The sequence below is a fragment of the Mirounga angustirostris genome, unplaced genomic scaffold, assembly GCF_029215605.1.
Source record: "Mirounga angustirostris isolate CCGP_5_RB_7025 unplaced genomic scaffold, mMirAng1.0.hap1 SCAF_9, whole genome shotgun sequence".
NCBI classification, from domain to species: domain Eukaryota; kingdom Metazoa; phylum Chordata; class Mammalia; order Carnivora; family Phocidae; genus Mirounga; species Mirounga angustirostris.
The window spans coordinates 83,703,596-83,713,164 of NW_026991717.1; the positions used below are offsets into that span (position 1 = coordinate 83,703,596).

A 9,569-nucleotide genomic window follows, 5' to 3' on the forward strand; every position below is an offset into this window, starting at 1 on the left:
GCCTATTTATCTTTCCATCCCCACCCTCTGTGGATTTTCCTCCCTAACACAGCCACCGCCACCACCACCTTCTAGGTAAAAGAGGAATTGTAGACAAAGGAAAAAGAAAATGGTAGAGAAACACACCCTTCTCCTCCAACAACAACAACTGTATATATATATTTAAAATATATTATATTTTATATATATATATATATAAAAGACTGAAGATGGATGCTAGATGGGGCTGGGCCAATTATGAGAAGTGCTTTTCACGTTACACTACTACTAAGAGCACATGTTTTTGTTTTTATTATTTATTTATTTATTTATTTGACAGAGAGACAGAGAGGGAACACAAAGAGGGGGAGTGGGAGAAGGAGAAGCAGGACCCTGGGATCATGACCCAAGCTGACGGCAGACGCATAACGACTGAGCCAACCTGGCGCCCCAAAGAGCCCATGTTTTAGAAATATGCACATGATGCCTGTGGAGTCCTCGCCGCCCTGCGAGGTAGGTGCTGTTGCTTGTTTGTTCGTTTTCTCCCACCATTTTACTGATGAAGAAAGAGGCTCAGGGAAGTGAATGCCAGGCGGGGGCTGGACCCTCCTCCAGACCCCAAATCTCCATCACTGCATACATTTCCCAGAGCTCGGCCTGTGGTCCCGAGATAAGCTTGCTGGTGAGTGGTGCTCCTCAGAGATGCTACTGAGGAAAAGATGAATTAACATGAAAGAACCAGTGGGCCCCGGCAGTAATGGGCAGCAAAACTTGGTCAGATTGCAGGCTGAGTCCCTGGAGGATGTTGGAGGGGACAATTAGAAATGGCTGGAAGACTGGAGACCAGCTGAAAGTGTGTTTGCACTGTCCTGAGAGCCGGCCCTGCTTGGGGAAAGAGAAAGAGAAGGAGGAGCAGGGCGAGGGCGTTCTGAGCAAGGAGGGTTCTCTCAGTGTACAGGTCACTGGATTACATTGCCATGTCCACTTCTAGGAAATGTGGCACCTCACAGAAAGGACCTTGTCCTCACCAACAGAAGGCTTAGAGGTGGAGTTCTTATCTAGCGAGAGGCAAAATAAAGACGGAACCAGGGGTGCAGTAGGGATGGGATGAAAACTCCATGAGGAATGAATTCAGTTGTGCTCAGTTGAAGACTGGTGCCTGGCACCTCCTCTCCAACTCCTGCCTCCAGCATCCCTTCCTGAGGACCCGGGGGCTGAGGTCATTTCACGCTATCCAGCCCCCTGGCCTGAAGGAACGCCAGCAAAGCAGGGAGGAGGCGAAGGGAGACAAACTTGGGTGGGGAGGCCTCATCTGCAGGCAGTGCTCTCTGGAGGAAAACTTTTTTCCCCTGGCTTCTTGGGGTCAGCTGAGGAAAGCTTTCAGGAGAAAGCAGAAGCCGAGGAGGCCATTTGGGGGACACCCTAAGAACCCCCTTCACTGATGCCCCACCTTCCTGACTTTCTTGGAGAGCACCAAGGACAAGGACAGCCTGGCTTGTTAAAACCAGCAGATGCTTCAATGCCATACATCTTAAGTGTCTGGATGTGCAAGGCCCGTGGGGCTAGATGCCACAGAGGATAGCAAGATGGGCCAGGCCCCACCCGCAAAGGAGGCACAGTAGCCTCAGACGGTATCAGAGAGGGCCCAAGAGAGGACAGGCCCCCAGCAGTGTGGTGGGTGGCTGAGACTTGCTGGGAAAGGCTTGGGAAGTTCACAGGGTTTAATGGCTGGCTGCTTTCCTCCTGGGGTTCCTGAGAAGCTTTGGCCTCTCCCTCCCCAGGAACCACACACACACAAACACACACATACACATTTCTGGCCATTCGGTGTGCACTGCCTCAGGGAAGGGATGTGACAACAGAAAGGGAAGCAAAAGTATAGGAAGAAAGTCTTGCTGACCTCTGAGCTCCACAGTTACAACTCTTTAGAGGAATGGAAGACATAGGAATCGACGTGGAAGCTCCTTGACAAGGGATAGCGAGGCTTGTAGTCTCTCCAACCAGATAGAGTCCCTGGGCTTGGGAAGAGGGCAGAGGTGGGGGTGTCTTGAGATGTATGTGGATGTTGGCGGGGTCCTGAGAAAGGAACCCTGCCTGAGTTTCCCAGGATGAACCCAGAGGAAGTGGCAAAGGTCTAGGTTAGAAATAGCTGTGGTGTGTCAGGGAGATGGGCCTCTGCTTCACTGTGGGCGGCACAAAGCGTCCTGTGTACTTGGTAGTGCAGGGGTGAGGAGGAGAGAACAGCCATGGAGGGACCTTGTGGACAAGAAGTGACAGCCCAAAGTGACCAGACAGGGAATCCCAGTAGACGTTCCATGGACAGCTGGGCTGGAGGATCAAAGGGCCTCCAGCGTCCCCTCATGTACTGAGTAAGCCCACCTGAACCCAGGACCATCCCAGGAACTTTGGGGGGGCGGGTGACAAAAGGACCAGCTGATCTCTGAATTGATGAAACGAAGTGTCTGCCACCTTAGAGGAATGGGGACTGAAATGCAGAAATGAGGACACGATATTAAAGAAATCAATCCTTGCACACCCAAATACGTGTATTGAATTTCTAATCTGCTGTAAGGCAGAATCTATGAGGGCAATATGTATATAAGAAAAGTCTACAAACAAACGACACAATAAACTGGGGGAAATTACTATACCATACCTAACAAAAGTACTCATTTCCTTCCTATGTGAAGAACTCTTATAAATCAGTAAGATAAAGACTGGCAACCAATAGGATAGTTCACAAAGGATATAAGTAGTTCAAGAAAAACACAGATGACTTCTTAACATTTGAAATGCATCCCTCAGCCGTAATGAGAGAAATGCAAAGTGAGATTACAATGAGATGCCATTTTCACCGACCAGACGGGAGGAGGTTTACGCGTGTAACAGAGCTGGATGTTGGTGAGAGAGGACAGGGGATACCCTGTTTCAGCAACTGCTGCCAGGAGGGTAAATTGGCACAGCTCCTTCAGAGAGCAAGGTGGCAATGGCTATCAGAGTTAAAGTACACATTTTCTTTGACCAGCAATTCCAATTTTTGGAATTTTCTGTAGCGTATCCCCACAGATCCACAAGGCTGTTTGTTCAAGGCTGTTCGCAGTAGCACTGTTGGGAGCAGCAAAAAAATGCCAACAACCCAAATGTCTATTGATATGGGACTAGATAGATAAATAAATAATAACACATCAATGGAATACTGTGTGTCATCCAAAATGAAATAGATCTGTGTATGGTGATATGGAAAGATCTTGGAAATACATTGTTAATTAAAAATTAAAGCAAGGTCAAGAAGACTGTGTAGAGTTGTCCGTCAGATGCATTAAGAAAAAAAGAACCTATATGCAAATATATGCATGTTTATGTGTGGATATTTCGAAAGAGGCGCAGAGGTTAAACACATATCCATATATTTTCACAGGATAACTTTGTAGTTTGAATGGTTCGTGTCTGTGGATGTTCCATTTGTATAATAGCATTATGAGTTAAAGGGGCGACCAGGCGAGAGGAGCAGCGGGGGGAAGGCACATCCAGAACTTCTGCTGGCCTCAGGCTGAGGGGGGCGGGTTTGTGCCAGGGAATGAGTGCTCTCCATGTGGACAGCCTCAGACTTCAGGGACCCGGGCTGAGTCACAGCCACCCTGGAAATTGTGACAAAATTCCACAACAGGCAGGCATTGCTGACATGTTCTAGAACAGTTCATCCTTGAGGAAGGAGCACAGGAAGGGCTCTCGGGGGGACTGGGAAGGACGAATAAGGAGGTGTCTGCAAGGAGAGATGGAACATGAGTCCTCTTGTCCCCAGCTGGGCTGCAGTCACTCTGCCAAAAGAGCTCCGATTTCTCAGCAAAATCGACCTAAGCTCAAAGGTGAGATCAGCAAAGAGTTGTAAAGAGTCATTTTAGATGATTATTAGGAAGGATGCAAGTGCTTGCACAAGATAAAAGAAGAAATTCAAAGTCTAGTAACAGATGAACAATGAGAAAACTAGAAACATCAATTCAAAAAAAAGTTCAAATTCAAACCGGGAGATTCCATTTTCCACTCATCAGATTAGTAAAGATCTTAAGGATTGCTACTATTCAATATTGGTGAGATTGTGGGAAAACAGGTGCTTTTAAGCACCTCTGGGGAGAGTGAAAATCACTTCAATCTTTTTGGAGGACAATTAGGCAGTAACAACGTATTTAATGTGGAGTCACTCTGATCCAGAAATTTCACTTATGGGAATCCACCCCTGATGCAGGCTAGTAAACACACATATGTCTTTTCTGTGTCACGTGAGAGCCTGAGGAATGACACCCCCAATAGCAATAAGCACACTGAGCAGCCAAATCTTGGTTTCTAGAACCATTATCTAATCACAGAGCTCCTTGGAGAACAGTCTGACTCTAGGACTGAGGAAGATGAGCCTGGAGCATCTTGGAGTGCTAGAAAGTAAGGAGGTACTTACAAATCCATTGATAGGGATATGTCAAAGGGCTGTGGGAGCCAGATGAAAGAGTTCCTAATGGCCTGAGCTGGAAGATTTTAAACAATACAGTTAATTGGAATATAACCCAAAATATAAAATGAGCCCGTACTGATATAAAGAAATGATTAAATAAATTAATAAATGGAGAAAAAGAGACATATCTTCTGTACAAAATGATTTAAAAACAGAAATGCATTCAAAGTCCAGAAATGCTCAAGACAGTGTCTTGGCATTTTTCAGGGAAAAAAATGTGTATATACTTGTGTTACGTGTCTATAAATATTTTGCTCATAAAATCTTTAAAAATCTCAAGCTTCAAAAAATCGGCAATACAGTTTGCAAATTTATACATATGTATATTTATGTACATACATATATATACATTTGCAAATTTAAATGCTGTAAAAATATATATACACATATATACATGTATATGCTGTAACACCTCAATCCTGGCAAAGTTGCAAGAAACTTAGTGTTCGCATCCATTGCTGTGAGCAATGGAAGTTCACACATGCCTTTTGGACCGCACCTTGGCAATATGTATCAAGAGCTAGAAAAGAATTCAAACCCCTAAACATGGTATTTCTTTCCTTCCTGGGAATTAATTACAAGGAAATTTAAATCCAAAAGGAAAGACAGCAAGGAAAGCAAATTGCACTTTTGCTGCAATCTTATTTAAATGAACAAAACTGGAAACTGAATGTCCCACAGAAGGTTACAAATTGATACAATCCCTTGGAGGAGTGTTAGTTAATTACTAAAAAAGGAGGCTATGAGGACTACATAGGAATATGGAAAATGCTTACGAGCATTTATGAGAAAGAAGTATAAAGTAAGACATGCAAGTATGCTATAATTACGACTTGATAAAAGTTCTCAGGCAGGGGCTGGAGACCTGGGAAACTGAGCCCCTGGACCGTGGGCACCTGAACCCTTTCCCTCCCGCATCCCACACCCACCCCATGGCCTTGCGTACTTAGGGCACAGAGAGGGTGCTCAATGCATATTTTTGGAAGAAATGTTTATTTAATTTAAATTCAATTAATTAACATATAATGTATTTGGAAGAAATGTTTGGTTAATGTTGCCGTGCGATGTTCTAGGGTGCCACTTTGAAACATTCTAAACATTTACCGGTGAACCTGGATTCAAACTTGAACAGTGTCTGCCAATGCCTTAGTCCCCACTGAGGCCTAACCCAAACCTCCCACGGCTCACACATCCTATTCAAAGTTTCCGTGGCTATCACACAGCCACCTACCGGCTCTCTCAAACGAGTGCAAGAAAGCCCCTGTGTGCCCTTCCTTCGAAGCAGAGGATTTTAAAAGGTCAAAAATGACTGATTGAAACTCTGCTTGGATCTTATCTGGAGAATCGAAGAATCAAGACATCTCACATCTGGGCTGCTTGACTTTCAGGACAGGGAAAGGGGTGGAGCGGAGGACCTCTACAGTTTGGTGGGAACTAGAAATGGGGCTAGGACTGGGGGGTTGCCCTGAGCCACCGAGGGCAACTCTCCTCCGGAGCAGGGCTGTCAAAGAAATGGAGTGCACCCCAGAAGTAACTGTAAACGCCGTAGGGGCCACACTTAAAAAGGGTAAAAAATAGGTGACATTCATTTTAATATATTTAGTTTAATCCCAAATCTCCAAAATGTTATCATTTCAACATGTAATTGATGACAATTATTATTATTTTTTAAAGGACCTTACTATTTTTTTAAAGGTTTTTTTAAAAATTTATTTATGAGAGAGAGCATGAGCAGGGGGAAGGGAAGAGGGGGAAGCATACTCCCCGTGGAGCAAGGAGCCTCATGCAGGACTCGATCCCAGGACCCTGGGATCATGACCTGGGCCGAAGCCAGTCGCTTAAGCAACTGAGCCACCCAGGCGACCAATAACAATTATTAATTGTTACCTATTTGACATGCCTTTCTTCATACTAAGTCTGAAATTCAGTCTATTTTATACTTACAACACATCTCAATTCTGATCAGCCATATTTCAAACAGAAACTACCATACTTAACAGCATAGCTCTAGAACTTTTTTTAAAATCTTCTTTCCATTTCTATTTCCTTTCCTTCCCCTCCCCCTTCCTTCTTCCCTCCTTCCTTCTTCCCACTTCTTTCTTCCCTCCCTCTCTCTCTTTTCTTTTTTGTTTCTTGGTTTGTTTCTTTGTTTCTTTTCTTTCTTAGAAAAACAAATCATTCTTTAGAAACAAGACCTATGTCCACCTGCCTACAGCATTCTCCAGACAGATAATTCTAGGAAACCTTTTTTTTCCAGAATTCCCCTCTGTCTAGTGGCCCTCGAGAGGAAAAACTCCTGAGCGTTGCAACATGCATGTGATCAGTGGCCTTCTTTGGGTTTTCTGGCAGCCCTCTGGTTAGACTCCCCTGGACATATCCAGCCCCTACACACCTATCGTCCATGGTTGTCGGTAACAAAGGTAAGCTGTCTCTCCATGGAGTGAGGGGGGCAGGGTGATGCAGGCCCTTTAGTCTTTCCTGGCAGTCTTTAGTGTTTGGCAAGACTCTTCATGTCTTTTTCATGATTGGAGGTGCACTTTACATTGGAAGTTGGCTGGTGGCCAGAGGCTCTTCTAGCCTGGAGAATCCCTGTATCCATCTCTGGGCCTGAGCGAAACTTTGGGTCCCGAAGTAGGAGGTCTCACAGAATTAATTATCTAGACTGTCCCATGTCCCTTTGCGATCCTGGAAAACTGCGGTGGGAAATTAGCTCCTGGAGGAGAGCTCATGAGAGGAGGACTTTCGAGGGGATGAGAGGGACAGGGAGTAGGAAGTCGTCTTCTAAGCATAATTTTACCAGAAGTCATTACTTCTTTATTTGCATTTCCTTTCATTATCAAAGCTAAAAAAAAAAAAAAAAGCAGCAGAAGCAGAAGTTATGCAATGGTTTATGCAGTTGCTATGAGCCTGAAAGTGCTCTCTGGGCTGTGTGTGAGTCGGCACATCCCTGGCTTCCCGCACTTAGGACAACTGGAGACACTGGGAATTTCTCAAATGTTCACAAGAATGTCGAGAGGGAGTTCTGAGTAATCATAATTCCTTGAAGTTCTTGTGGGAAAATGCAGTCCCAGTTTCCTTTTTGAGACAACAGTCATTGAAAACTACTTGCCAGGAGAGTTTTCATTGGTGCAGAGAACGGGAAAAAGCACTTCTGTGGAAGGCCCCGGCAGGTGACAAATCCTTCCAGAGGAAGCACAGAGCCAACTCGTATTGTCCAGCCCCCAATGCCTGCTGTGTTTCTGATCCACTCAGCTCTGGTGTTTTGGCTGTTAAGACGCTCGGCCTAATAAACCTGTCCCTGTCCTTCTTGCTGTCCTCTTCTCTGAGAGACCCAAATCTTGGTGTCTCTCCCCCGCCCCTGTCCTCTCCTGCCCTAACAGGTATCTCCTGGGCGGGCCCTGGAAACCAAGTCTCCAGGGAGACAAGCGGGATCTGCTGGTCCTGTGGGAGGGCCGAGAAGCCGCTAGTCACCCCGTCCTTGCCACTGGGCCCTCGCCTCCACTGGGAATCTCTGTCTAGCGCGGCACCCTCTCCGGCCTCTGGTCTCCACCAGCCAGGCTGACAATCAGAGTCAGTCAGGAGATGGCAAAGAAAGGAAAAGGAAGAGAAAAGGATAGAAAAGGCAAGACACCCCCCCCACCCCCGCCCCGCCGCCGCCGGCCCCAGCCGACCCCAGCCAAGATGCCCGGGTCGTTCTCTGCCGTGGGGAGTAGTGAGCTGGCAGCTGCCTGACACACGGCTCTCACAGGTGCAGCTGAAGGTGGAGATTTCCAGACCTGAGGAGATGCCGTGGGCTGATGGCACCTGCAGGGTGAGGGCCTGTCTGCTCACTCTGGCAGGGCAGCCCGACCAGGCCCACAGGAGGCTGCCCACTCCTCCCAGCCTGGCCATGCTGGTCTGGCCTGGACTCTCAGCACCTGTCACCAGGGCTTTGTTTTTGTTTTTAAGGGACAAAACTCTTTTGATGGTCTTAGCCAATACACACTCTTTATAATTCCCGAAATAGCCCAGATACGAGGGGCCTTATCCCCTCCAGGCATTCAGGGCCAACTCCTACCTTCTCGGAGGAACGCAGAGAAAGGGTGAGTCTTTGAGGCGCCTGGATCTCTTTGCTCCCAGCCGGGCGTCTGCTCATTCTGTGGAGTTTCAGGCTCCCTTGTGGGGACCACGTGAGCATCACTCCTCTCTGCTGAGCAGCAAGACAACGGGGAAGACATGCGTAGCAAAGTATGGGCTTTGGGGTTTTGTGCCAGCTTCACGTCATTTCTTCTGTTGTGCATTCGGTCATCTAACAGACATGGATGGAAAGCCAGGGGCTGAGGGAACAGAAGTGAACACCCACCGGTCCTGGCTCCGAGGGCCACTCCCCTGGGCTGCTAGAAAGGCTCCCCTCCTGTGTATCCCCATGTTGTTCCCTCCAGGAGGTGAAGGGCCCTCACTTTGAAAAGTGCCTACTGAGCAGTTTCGTCTCTCCGTGAATGAGCTTTGGCAAGCACATGGCTGAGTCACAGTCTTGGTGACACAGAGCACGTGGCTTTAAATTGCCCAGAAGTATGACTGGCACTCCAGCCTGTGCCTCCCCCCTCCCGCGCCCCCCCCAGGGGTTCTGGATGGGCCACTGGCAGCTCAGAGCAAGCGATCCAAAGATAATCCTGCTTGTTTTCTAAAAGCCAGCTGTTGAGTTCAAAGCCTGTCCGAACATGGTGAATTCCTTGAAGGCAGTTGAAGTAACCGCTGATTTTTTTTTTTTTCCTTTTTTAATTACCTAAGCTAAGCGCCTTTTTCTGAGAAGAGCAGGTTCCCCTGCGGATCTCCTGAGCTTGAGGGGAAGGTGGAGAATGTTCTTACTTGGGAGGTGAGTGGTGTGATCAGGCCCAGCTTGAAAGAGCTTGCTGGTGCAGGCACCTCGGTTCCTGACCCCGGAAGCGCAGGGACCCACCCCTATCTGCCTGACCCTCCCTGGAGCAACCCCACCTCTCCTCCGCAGGACAGAGCCGAGATGGGAGGAGGCAAGGGGCAGCCATCCCGGTGTCCACCATGCAGGGTGGAAGCTAGGCAGTGATGGTTTATCAGTGACAGGCTGAGG

General features: G+C 47.4%; 1 long non-coding RNA gene across 1 annotated transcript; it reads right to left on the minus strand.

The window, feature by feature from the left end:
• Window positions 1–322: 322 nt before the first annotated feature.
• Window positions 323–9,032, minus strand: LOC135361606 (uncharacterized). The gene is made up of 4 exons (XR_010405141.1): window positions 8,541–9,032; window positions 6,876–7,325; window positions 4,430–4,496; window positions 323–3,833 (listed from the first exon to the last, which is right to left on the minus strand). It is a non-coding gene; the product is annotated as an uncharacterized LOC135361606 (long non-coding RNA).
• Between the last annotated feature and the right edge of the window lie 537 nt (window positions 9,033–9,569).